General features: G+C 46.9%; 1 pseudogene; it reads left to right on the forward strand.

The window, feature by feature from the left end:
• The first annotated feature begins 294 nt into the window (after positions 1-294).
• LOC136510263 (uncharacterized) lies at positions 295-13,481 on the forward strand (annotated as a pseudogene).
• The last annotated feature ends 373 nt before the right edge of the window (positions 13,482-13,854 follow it).

Genomic DNA, 13,854 nt, shown 5'->3' on the forward strand with positions numbered 1-13,854 from the left:
TTTCTCAAGTTCTAGATCTAGATCTAGATCTAGATCCATTCATGGTGGGAATAGAAAATCTTGTGTATGGATGAAATTTTTGTATGGATAAAGGCTTGAGTATGGAGAATGGTTCTCTTCCCACCCTTCTCTCTCCTCCCATATCCTCTTTCTCTCACTTTTCCATCATTTAGGCTATTGGATCTATGTGTGTACTACACTATGGATGAAGGTTTTTTCTCTTTTCTAATAATTTCTCTTTATTTGTTGCTTATGTGTGTAAGGTTGGCAAGTATGATTGACAGGTCCGAATGGATGTACGGGTTGGATAGAGTGAATGATCCACGGTACCTGGATGAAGTGAGGAAGTTTATTACTGTTACAAAAAGGCACCGTGAGAGATTGAAGCGGATTGCAACCATATGTTCGTGTTCTCACTGCAAGAACCTAAAAGCCTACTCAGATCCCATTGTGCAATCTCATTTGATTATGTATGGTTTTGTGAAGGATTACACGGTCTGGACTCTTCACGGTGAAAGAGTAGATACGAGTGGCGGTACATCTGGAGTGAGCGCATCGACGCCGATGCCGGCAGCTATACTAGTGAATCAAGACGATCATGTAGGAGCACCCGGATCATCATCTTCAGCAGCTGCGCCAGCCGGCAGTGACAATGGTTCTCGTGATTACATCACGGTTGAGGATATAATCCAAGACTTGGCCGACGAAGACGCTAGCGGTGGTGATGGTCAGGAGGCAACTGTGAGTGGGCCCAAGGATGTGCATCTTGTTGAGGATTTAGTCAAACACATCGATGAAGACGGCGTTGTGTTTGGTAGTCCGAAGTGGTTGGAGAATTTTAGAGAAATGAAGCAGGCGGCAGTTGATCCTCTCTATAAGGATGGGGGCGGTTGTCCGAAGGAGTGCATGGCTCTCCATTTTAACCTCCATATGTTGATGTTGAAGGCTCAGCATGGTTGGTCTAACACTAGCTTCAATGAGCTATTAAGCTACCTTGCTACCACGTACCCAACGGCTAACAAGGTGCCCGCCAATACTTATTGAGCGAAGAAGCTGATCCGGCTAGTGGCGATGGAGCTTAGAAAGTTTGATGCATGCCCTAACCACTGCATCCTATATCATGGCAAGGAGTACGAGAATTTGACTAGTTGTCTGCACTGCGGCTTTAGTCGGTACAAGAAAAATGCTGGTTGTCGCGTGGATGCGGAAGATGAGGGAGGCTTGCGGGGTGGTCCGAAGAAGAAGGGGGCCAAGAAGAGCAATGCGACCAAGTAGATCTTGGCTCAGCAGGACGAGGAAGAAGAGGGTTACACGCACAAGAAAAGTCCAGCACTTTCGGTGTGGTACCTGCCCGTGACCGATCGCCTGCGTGCAATATTCGAGAACCCGAAGGATGCCAAGCTGATGTCCTGGCATGCATCAGCTGACCGCCGGAAAGATGATGGCATGCTGTGGCACCCATCTGATGGCAAGCAGTGGAAGGATTTCGACGTGGCCTACCCGAAGTTTGGCAAGGAGCCAAGGCATGTAAGGTTTGCGCTAAGTACTGACGGGATGAACCCGTTCAGTGAGCTTCGTAGCTCGCACAGCACTTGGCCCATCGTCCTCACCATGTACAACCTACCTCCCCATCTGTGTCAAAAGCGCAGGTACCTTATGCTGACCATGCTTATCTCTGGACCGAAGCAGTCCGGCAACGATATAGATGTGTTCCTGGAGCCGTTGATGGAGGAAATGAAGATACTATTTGATGTTGGGGTCCAGATGGTGGATGCATACAGTAAGGAGAAGTTCACCCTAAAAGCAATCATCTTTGTCACCATCATGGATTACCCCGGTCTCTTCTCGCTGTCAGGGCAGATCAAAGGGAAGACCGGCTGCGTAATTTGCATCGACGGGACCTGCTACACTTACCTTAAGGGATACAATAAGATGGTGTACATGAGGCACAGACGGTTCCTTGTTAGAAATCATAGGTATAGAAGGAGTATTATGAATAAATACTTTGACAATCAGGACGAGCCACAGCGTGATCAACTGGCGCATACTAGTTAGGGGGAAAAGGTCTATCAGATGGTCAAGGACATGGATCGGGTGGAGTTCGGAAAGAAGAAGAAGGTACCGGAAGAGGCAGGGACAACAAAACAGACAAGGAAGCGAAAGCGGGACAAGATGGAGGAAGTCCCCGCCGCCGTTCCTTTCAAGAAGAAGTCAATTTTCTTCAAGTACCTTTCATACTGGAAAACACTGAATACACCCCATGCCATCGACTATATGCACTTAGAGAAAAATGTCTTCGAAAGCACGATTGGTGTCCTGCTGGACATCAAGGGGAAGACGAAGGATGGTCTCAAGTCACGGTTGGATCTTGTCAATCAGGGCATTAGGCCGAACCTTCACCCGATACTGGCTCAAAATGGTAAAGTCGATATCCCGGGCGCGGCCTGCAACCTAACACAAGACGAGAGGATGACTTTCTGCAAATTGATTAGGGGTATCAAGGTGCCGACCGGTTTCTCTTCCAACATCAAGAGCCTGGTCTCAATGAAAGACCTCACAATGACCGGCTACAACTCACACGACTGCCATATCATGCTGACGGTGTTCCTACCAATTGTGATCAGGGTTATCCATCCAGAGTACGTGAAGATGGTCATCACACGGATGTCATACTTCTTTAACCACATCACCCAGAAGGTCATTGATAAGGCTGAGCTACCTGCCCTGAAGGAGTTCATCGCGGAGACCCTTTGCCAGCTCGAGATGTGCTTTCCACCATCTTACTTTGATATTATGCCACACCTGATGATGCACATGGTTGATCAAATCCAGCAACTAGGCCCCATGTACCTACACCAGATGTGGACGTATGAGCGTTTCATGTCCACCCTCAATAGATACGTCCATAACCGCGCTTACCCGGAGGGCTCTATGATCGAGGCATACACAACGGAAGAGGTCGTGAACTGGTGTATGAGATACATAAGAGATGGGAGGGTGATTGGGTTGCCTATCCATCACCACGAAGATAGAACCTCGGGGATGGGGTGCACCGGCTGAAAAGTACGCACCGATGTACCAAACGAAACGGTGCAACAAGCTCACTACAGCATCCTTCATCAGTTAGTGAGCATGGAGAAATACGTCGAAAAGCACCTGGAGGAGATCTACGCAGCACATGATGGGTAGGTCACGGAGCACTGGGTCCAGAACCATCACAAGAATAGCTTCATAGGGTGGCTCAAAGAGCAGGACATACCCCTTAAAGGATCAGAGGAAGATTTGGAGACAATTAAGAAGCTTGTGAAAGGCCCGTCCACCCAAATCACCACATGGCAAGGCTATGACGTGAAGGGGTACAGGCTCCACATGAAAGAGAAGGACAAGAAGAGTGCTGCACAGAACTACGGTGTTCGATACGAAGGCATCGACGAGTCCACGGGCCAGAGGATGTCATATTTTGGGCAGGTCGAAGAAATATAGGAACTTGACTATGGCCAAGACCTACGCATAACCGTCTTCCGGTGCCAGTGGGTCAATCCAAAGGCTGTTGCAGTTGACAGTTATGGACTAACCACCGTGGACCTCCATAGTATTGGCTACAAAGATGATCCATGGGTAGTAGCAACCGATGTCGCACAAGTAGCCTACTATGTCTATCCAGAGGAACCTAAAAGGCACGTGGTTGTGTCAGGAAAGCAATGGGTCATGGGAGCTGATGGGGTCCAGAGCCCCGAACAATACAACAACTACAAAGAGCTCCATCTTTTTACCGATCATCCAAAGAAGATCAAGGCCATCGAGGACCGATTCAACAAGACAAGGATGATGCCCTGGGCCCGCACCGACGGTCAAAAGAGGACCGTGAAAGTGCCTGCACCAAAATGATATGTATGCCAACCATATCTATAAGACAAGTTGTAATATTGTAGTGGACTCCATTCAAGACAAGTTGTAACTTATTATTAATATCATGGAACCATATGTATGCATCATATATTTTGTTGTGTTGTTTTTTTCTTTTTCATATTATGTGATCTATGTTCAAACAAATGAAACAAGCTTGTATATATATATACTCCTCTATAGCTAACTACTCCTCCAACTACGACTCTACTACTACTCTACTCCTCCAACTACTACTCTACTACTACTCTACTCCTCCAACTATGTACTACTCTACTACTACTACTCCAAACTATACTACTATCTACTACTACTATACATACTCCTCTATAGCTAACTATCTAGTATATATACTGCTCTACCTAAGGGAAAAATAAGATTCCAGATTGAAAAAGGGGAAAATAAGATTTCAGATTGAAAATTATTAACCATGACGGGCGCTCTAAGAGGCCCGCCACGGTACATATTAACCATGACGGGCGTTCTAAGAAGCCCGCCACGGTAAATATTAACCATGACGGGCGTCCTAAGAAGCCCGCCGCGGTAAATGTTAACCGTGACGGGCGTACTAAGAGGCCCGCTGCGGTTAATGATGCCCTATATATACTCCACCACCTCCCCCAAATCGGCTAAGTCCTTTGTCAGTTCAAAAACAACCCCGAAGGGCTGCCCAAAAACCACCACACCGCCGCGCCATTGCCGCCGCCGTGCATCTCCATCGTCGCCCCTGCCCTCCGCGCCGTGGTGCCCTCGTCCTCCTTCCGTGCACACGCACCCGCGCCGTGGTGCCTTTGGACATCAACGGGAACACAGGCCGGAACACTAGGCCCATCCTCCACCGTCGCCATCGCCATTCGCTGCAACTGTCGCCGTCCTCATCCTCCAGGGCCGGTGTGCTCTCTGCGTGGGCACCGTGTACCTCCGTCCGCGTCCCCGCGCCGGTGTGCTATCCTCCCCCATCTCCCATCCCCGTCTCCGTCCGCCTCTCCGTCCCCACAGTCATCTGCGGCCCCGCGCCGTCCTCTACGGCGGCCTAACCCTAGCGCCGCCAGCACCGCAGCCGAGCCCCAAGGAGACCACCCTGGTAATGTGCCAATTGCTCCTCTAATCCCTCCTATGGAGCAATGCCAACTATGGATGTTCTTCTCCGATTTGAGTTTTCCTGAGCAATGCCAACTATTGCTGCCTATGATGCAATTTTGTTTATTGAGCACTTGATGCCACTGCCTATGATGGCACATGTTGAGATGAATTTGGAAGAAAAAATACTAAATGTTGCCTATGATGCGATTCTTGTTAACTGAGCACTAGATATATATGATGCCACTGCCTATTTGTGAGTACTAAATTATCAGGCATACATGTGCACACCCATGTCCTATGTTGGATCTGCTCCTTTTAATTTGTACTACTCTTTGAGTGGGTGCTCAGTTTTAGACAGCAGGAAGGGAAGAGAAGGGGTTGGCTTTTTCCGGTGCCTATGATTTGTACTACTGTTATCTCTGAATCTAGGAGGATACTTGCTGCTGCCACTCTACTGCTATCTGCTACTACTATACTCTACTACTATTTGCTACTACTATACTCTACTACTATCTGCTACTACTATACTACTTGTACTTGCTGGATGCTCCACTACTATACTACTACTGCTACTGCTGTACTACACTCTACTGCTACTGTACTCCCATGTCCTATTTTGATTTTTTGTGGCACATATGCTTTGTTTGGTGTCTCCTATTGTGGGCTCTACAACTACTACTACACTACTCTACTGCTGTTGTACACACTGTTGGCTGCTCCACTACTCTACAACTACTACACTTCTCTACTAACTATCTCTACTCTCTACTCTCTACCACTACTACAACTAGTACAACTACACTACCACTATCTCTACTCTCTGTACCTATATATGACTACTACTACTACTACTACTATACTCTACTACTATCTGCTACTACTACTATTTTCTATACTACTGGCTGCTACTACTAGCTGCTACTATACTCTACTACTACACCCTACTGCTACTACTATACTCTATCTGCTACTACACTCTACTATTTGATTTTGACTACACTTGATTTTGACTAAGTCACTTGATTTTGACTCCATCTATGTGGCATATATATATGCAATGATGAACTTTTAAAACAAGAGCTGAGGCAGTGGCATATATGCAATGATGTAAACCCTTTAAGCTGAGGCATCGGCGATGATGATCGAATGCCCCCCGTACTTGTAATTAAGCTGCTAAACTAGGATGGCTCGTATACCAAATACAAGCAACTAGTTTACAAGCAATGTGATGACTTTGGGGCAAATATGAGCCAACTATATATTCCCATGTTTTTTTATTCGATAGCTTCGTTTCGTTCTTATCTTATATAATTGTGTCCATACATATGAAATGTCCATAATATGTACTCTATTCTCCGTAGATTCCAATGGCGCAAGAACCACAACCATTGCCTGAACTTGAATGGCGCGACCCTACCCCCAGTTCTTCATCAACAAGTTACAAGAGCGAAGTTAGTGTGACCCTGAGGGAAAAGAAGCGTCGTACAGAGGAGGAGGTAGATCCAAACTTCAACCCAGAGGACGAAGCAGAAAGTGACCGGTCTGTGAGCTAGGGAGGTTCAATACCACTAGTGCCTCGGAGTTTGGATTTCGACGAAGAACAAGAAGGGCAGCCAGAAGCCCCCCTCCCTCCACAGTGACCTCTTCAAACAAAACTACGGGTGACAAGCCCATTCGGAGAAGGGGGGAATACGGGAGGCACAAGAAGCACAGTGATATCCACGTGATCCTCACGGTGGGGCCACAGGGAGAGCCGTTGCTGCCAACGACGGTCCTCAGGAAGTTTAGCAACCAGTGCTCCTATTTAGTGAGGGAGAAGGTGAAGATCACTTATGAGAACTGGTCGGATGTCCCAGAAGACCTGAAGGAAGATGTCTGGCAAGAGATGCTGAACCACTTCACTTATCCCGAGGATGCCAATATGGCTAAGTGCAGGGAGTGGGTCATGCACGTGGCAGGAAGGGCACTTTGAACCTTCAAGTACATGCTGAACAAAGACTTCGTGAAGACAGGGAAGTCACCCTTGATCAAATACAATATGATCTTGGCTGAAGACTGGGAAGTTTTTGTTAGACAGAAGCAAAGCGATGAAGCAAAGGCTAAGAGCGAGCGGTTCAAAGCGCTCAATAAGATGAACATGCACCCTCACTGTATGGGAATGACTGGGTATGCTGGTAAGAGGCCGAGGTGGCGGGCAAAAGAAAGGGCTCAAGCTGAGGGTGCAATTTTTGCATTTTGGTCCCTTTTGAAAACATTTTTTACAAAAAGACCTATGCCAAAACGTTTGCTGGAAATAGACCATTTTTTAGGCATCTTAGAACATGACGCCAAGGTATGAGGGTCGGCGTCGACTGATACGATGCCGAGGTCTTGCCATGTCACGGACGACCCCGGTCGACGGCGACACGATGGCGCATGGGGTCTGACACGTCGGCGTTGTGTCAGCCAACGCCACAGGCCCAACCTCGGCGCGGTGGGACTCCACGCCGAGCTATTGGCACCATCCGGTGTGCAGCCCAACAAAGCTTCATCGCCCAATAGCTCGGCGCGGGGTCACTTAACGCCGAGCCACTAGACTCGGCGCGGCCCGACTCAACGTCGAGGTCTAGACTCTTGAAGCCGCGCCGCGGCCCCCTTCTTCTTCCTCCCTCCATTATGAAAGCGCCGCCGAGGCTCTATGTTCGTCTCCCCCCATGGCCCCCATGAAACCCTAACCCCCAAATGCGACTCTAGGTGCCTGGATCTTGTCTCCCGAAGCTTCCTCGAGGTAATGGTCCCTCCCCTCCTCCAATCTATCCGCGTAGATGTACTTGCATTATCTCTAATCATGTGGAATCATGGGTGTATGGTGTTTTGGTATATGTGTATTTGCATTTGCAAAATGTATGGCTTAGGTTGATTGAGTGCATTGTTGTTTAACTGTTTTATGTACTGAACATGTTAGGTTAGTTTGGTTTCTAGTTATTTTTGTCATTAGGGTTCTTTGTTTATTGTAGGTGTCATTAGGGTTAGTTATTTGTTGGTCATTAGGGTTAGTATGTATTTTAGTTATTTGTTGGTCATTAGATTTCAATTTTTTATGACTAGAAATGATTATGTTGTTGGGTTGAAAAAGATGAAATGATATATTTTAGTTTCTACTTATTGGATTGAAACTCGCATGATATATTGATGTGTGACACTACTTGTGTGATGGCTGTAGATGGATAAATTAGTGAGGTTGCATCATGGAGGCCGTATTATTAGGACAAGAGATGATAGTTTGGAATTTCTAGACATGTGTGAGGAGTTGTTGATTTTTTCTAAAACACCATCTTTGACCCAGTTAGTGGAGCGAGTGAAGGTTAAGTTAGGCTGGAATGAAGGAGACGTGCATGTTCAGTTTGAAGGTGTCATAGATGTTGGGTCGTCGATACAACAGTGACTGATGTTAGCGGTTGCCTCATCATACAAAAGGACATATTGTTTGCTACCATGGATGAGTTGAAAACATGGTTGCAAGAGTACTCCATTGTACACAATCGACCTTTTAGGGTCATCAATTCATTCAAGGAGAAGAGGTACACTGTTGCTTGTGAAGAACAATAGTGTGGTTGGAGAGTATGTGCTAGGAAAACGAAGGCAGGCAAATGGAAGATTACCTCAATGAAGCAACCACATGTTTGTGCCACTGCTGAGGCAGAAGAGAACCATCTACAGCTCAATTCTAGGTTCATTGCAAGGCAGTTATGCCCCGTGGTGAAGCATATGCCAACCATTACGGTGTCGCGTTGGTTGAGATCATCTTCCAACAGTACAATTACTATGTCAAGTATGGAAAAGCATGGAGGGCAAAGCAGCGTGCACTAGAAATAATATTTGGAAATTGGGAAGAAGCTTATGAGCGCCTCCCTGTAATGTTGAACACAATGAGAGCTGTAAATCCTGGGATGCACTTTGAGTATTTACCTAAGGAGGGTGAAACAAGGAATGGTAGCCAGGTATTTGGAAGGGCCTTTTGGGCATTCGGGCAGAGCATCGAAGCATTCAAGCATTGCAGGCCCGTCGTCTCAATTGACGGGACCTTTCTTACAGGGAAATTTGAAGGCACAATGCTTGTTTGTATTGGGACAGATGCAGAAGACCAGCTTGTGCCATTGGCCTTTGTGATTGTTCAGAAGGAGGACACGGATAGTTGGTGTTGGTTTCTCAGGCTAGTAAGACAAGTGGTAATCGGTCTGGAACATGATGTTTGTGTGATATTCGATAGGCATGCTGGCATTCTGAATGCCGTAGAACAAGAGATTCCTGGTTACGGCCAAATACATCACCGGTGGTGCACCAGACACCTTGGTCAGAATCTTATAAGGCGTGATCACACAAAGGACAACTTCAAATTATTTGAGGAGGTTTGCAGGCAGCAAGAGGTTCAATTATTCAAAGACAAGCTAGATGCCTTGAAGTTAGCCACAAATGTTGATGGCAGGCAATTCTTGAGCGAGTTGATGGCGTCGAAGGATAAGTGGTCACTTGCATATGACACCGGAGGTTGGAGATGGGGCTTCATGACTAGTAACATGGCAGAGATGTTCAATAGCCTTCTAAGAGGTTGTCGTGGTCTGCTTGTGACTGCTATTCCCTCATTCACCTTCTACAAGTTGAATGCTTGGTTCGTTTCGAGGAAGAATCATGCGAGGTCTCTATGGACAGCAGGCAAAGCTTGGCCACTTTTAGCATCTCAGGAACTAGCTTTCTCAAAGAAAAAGTCTAAACGATAGAAGGGTTCATGTTTCGATCTGATCAACCATGGATATGAGATTCTAGAGGGTGGTGGAACTAACATTGGTGGTGAAGACCGGGGTGCTCGAAAACATAAAGTAGTGATCAATGAGAACAAGTGTACGTGTGGAAAACCGACCATATACCATAGGCCTTGCTCCCACATGATTACAGCTTGTCGCCTTAGACGTGTTGACGCTGAGGTCCCTCCCTGTATGGCCGCGGAGTTCTCTTTGAGGAACCTAATGAGCACCTGGAATCCTCAGTTCGAGCCATTTCTTGACGAGAGTCAATGGCCTACTTATGATGGCCCCAAGTATGTGGCTGATCTTGGTTTACTCTAGAAGAGTAGAGGACCTAGGTGGCGGAAGCGGTTCAGGATGGACATGGACCGAGCCACGAAAGGTAGATCAACCATAAGTAAAGTTGGGACACATTTTGTAGAGGACACCCAAAAGAGCCGTTGCTCTAGTTGCCATAAGACGGGCCACAATAAGAGAAAATGTCCTGAACTACTTAGACAAAAGGCCCGTGCTTCTTATGGTATGGGCACTGGCAGTACGAATTATTGCATAGTGCCTCCTCTGCATCATTGCTGTTGTCATCGTCCAACTTGTCCCTGTTACCACTTCTAGGGCCATACTCTAGGTCAAAGATGCGTCCCTGTAGATATGTGATGTACTATTGATGGGGATAGATAGGAGGGTCAACCCATCTAGTGAAGCCACAGTTATCTGGACAGCTTGAATCCTGAAAACCCATCTACCAATAAGTACTACTACAAACCAAATGCAAATCTAAAAAAGGAGAGAGTTCAAAGGAAATACAAATCCTCGCGGGCATCTGAAGAAACGACGGCCTCCACCATCACAGTCGTTGTACATCTGCACAACGCAATCCAAACCGTGGCGGCATTTTGGCCAATCTTCAATGCGCTTGTCATATGATCTAAGACGTCTCTCACGGGTGAAGTCACTCTTCCTCTACAAAGAAAATTCCTCTATTGGTTCTTCAAAAGAATAAGGACCCAGAGAACCCTCCCACACAATCGGAGGTCCCTTCCTCACCCCCTTTCCTCTCCCTCCGCCGAAACCCTTTCCACTCGAGGAACCTCCACTCGACATTTGCTAAAACTAAACCAGAAAACAAGTTGTGTGGATGTGGAGCAAGACATGGAGCACTATATATAGAGATGAAGGCAGGTTCACCATGAATGCTACTTGACAAAAAACTTGTGTGCGTACTCATTTATTGAATCTACAAAGGCTAGATGCTTCATCTGAAAAGCCTACAACCATGACTGGTCATTTCATCTGAAAAGGCTACACCTGTGTTTTGTCACTTCATCTAAATGCAGTACATCACTCTGATATTAATTCATTGCGTATACGGATACAACACTAAACGAATCTAGGCTTTTCAGTTAGTTTTCAAATAGACTTTTCATTGACTGCAATAGTACTTGTAACCCTTTCAGTGACTGCAACAGCACAAGTAGCCTTTTCAGTGATACAAACAGTAGCACTACAGTCCTAGGATAGTTAACGAAGTACAGGGCATAAGACCATCTGAAATAAAAGCATAGTGCATTACAACATAATAAAAAAAGTCCAGGGAATAAGTTCATCTGAAATAAAAGCAGAGTGCATTGCAACATAGTAAAAAAAGTCCAGGGCTACACGACATCGCTCATGAATAAACCAAATACCTACTGAGTGCAACGAGGCCACTTTCCCTTTCTTTGGGCATCGGGATTCTCCTTCATCGTTGCCTTCGCTCGGCGCACACGCTCAAGCTTCTTCTCCCTCTCCGCCCTGTACGCAGCAACACGCCTCCTTTCATCCTCTTCCTTATGCTCCTTTTCTATAGCCTCCTGTCTATGTCTCTGCTCAAACCTCTCCTTAACCTCTGCATCCCACTCCTTCAGGCCTTCTAGATGCTGCTTGTCCGACTCCTTGATCTCAGTGTCAATCCACTGCTCAAAGTCACACAGTGGTGGAACGGTCTGCAAGAAAAACAAATTGTTACAAAACAAATAAATAAGCAATACTTAATATCACAAGAAAATTAATTAACACACAATAAAAATTCCTCACAATCGATGCACAGCGCTGTTGCTTTGTAGGTTCCCATGCATAATTGGGACACATCCAGTACCTCTGTCTATATGTTTTCTCATCTTCAGAGATGTCTACCTTGCAAGGATCACCACAAAAGCACATGGGTCGAGGAACACCTTCAGGGAGAGGCTTTAGGTCGTAGGGATTTGCCCTCTGGCGATCATAGCTACAATTGAAAGAATTTAGTCATATTAACGGAGAACCAAACCTAAACCTAGGGTTTTCTATTTGTTGCACAAATAATGAATAAACATTGGGATTACCTTGGAATACGAGCTTTACCATGCCTTGGCATCCTAACATTACGTAGAAAAAAATCAATCCAAAGTACCTTGCAACGAATGTAAAGCTACTAACACTAAATCACCATACCTCCCAAATAAGCTTTTCATTACAAACCCTAAGCAAATTTGAATCCCAACAAACACAAAATTTAACTCAATGATTATAAACCAGAACATATACAACAACAACAACCATACATTTGGATCATTCAATCATTTGAACCACCATACATTGCACGAATGACATGAACATGAACCAAACCTATAATGCCAAGTTCAAAAAAAACACAAACAACCGAATCTAAATGGATGAAATGAAAGAGGGGAAAGAAGAGTACCTTGGCAAAACGTCAAAACCCTCGATCTGTCCTCCCAAGAGATGGATTTAGGATTTAGGGTTCGTGGGAAGAGAGAGGGAGTGGGAAATGGCCACCTGTTGGTTCTGAATGGAGGGAGGAGGAAGAAGGGGGCCGCGGCGCGGCCTCAACTGACCGAACCTCGGCGTTGAGTCGGGCCGCGCCAAGGTTAGCGTCTCGGCGTCAGCTGATGCATGCCGACCTCTTGGCCCACGAAGCGTTGTTGGGCCGCCTGGGCCGTGCACCGGATGGTGCCAAGAGCTCGGCGTGACTCCCCACCGCGCCGAAGTTAGGCCTGTGGCGTTGGCTGACACGACACCGACGTATTGGGCCCCATGCGCCAGCCCCGGAGTCGTCGGTGACATGGCAAGGACTCGGCGTCGTGTCAGTCGATGCCGACCTTCATACATCGGCGTGATTTCCTAAGACACTTAAAAATGGTTTATTTGTAACAAAAGTTTTGACATGAGTCTTTTTGTAAAAAATGTTTTAAAAAGGGACCAAAATGCAAAAATTTCACCATCGAGGTCCGGGGGCGTGACTACCTCTACGGCCGCAAGCCAAAGAAGCTAAAGGCGGGCAAGACCAAGTACAATGACCCGAAGATCGAGGAGGTCGAGAAGGCTCTCATTGCAGCCTTTGCATGCAAGGAAAGCCCCGGCTTCGAGGTTCGTAGGGGTGTGGACGTGCTGACCAAGGTGCTAGGAAACCCGGAGCACCGCGGCCGCGTCCGTGGTGTGTCCTCGAGGAAGAGCTGGAATACTGTGGATTCGTGGCAAACCGACGCTGCCACGTACCGGTCAAGGCAGAGGTACAAGGAAGGCCTCGTACAGCAAGGCTACGATAAAGCCGTGTCCAAAATGATCAACAAGTCCATACAGGACGCGTTCACGAGCAACGACCCCAAGATGGTGGCGCTCAGGACACAGATGTTTAGGGCTGGCTTGAAGCTGCCTCAAGCTTCACAAGGATAGCTATTGATCGAAGATCGCCAAAGGCATCCGATCGATGACATCCTGGAAACCATGAGATGCCAACTCTTGGTGCCGTTCGGCAGGGGTACGAAGAAGCTGCACGTGGGAGAAGGAGTTCTAACGCCGCTCGATACTCTCCAGGAGTTCACCCAAGAGCAGATCCCTACCGACTGTGTCATCGTGCTCGTCCAGAGTTCGAAGAATTTGAAATGGAGTATCCCACTAAAGGTGGGGTCAGGTTCCTTGGTCGGGCGATCACTTCTGAAGTTCCATGGAATAAGGAGGACATTGAGATCATTCCGCCGACACCGACGCCGACATCACAGCCCTCATCAGTAGCCGGATCTTGTCCCCCGGATCCGGATGACGTCGG

This window comes from Miscanthus floridulus, chromosome 16 (assembly GCF_019320115.1).
Source record: "Miscanthus floridulus cultivar M001 chromosome 16, ASM1932011v1, whole genome shotgun sequence".
Classification (NCBI taxonomy): Eukaryota; Viridiplantae; Streptophyta; class Magnoliopsida; order Poales; family Poaceae; genus Miscanthus; species Miscanthus floridulus.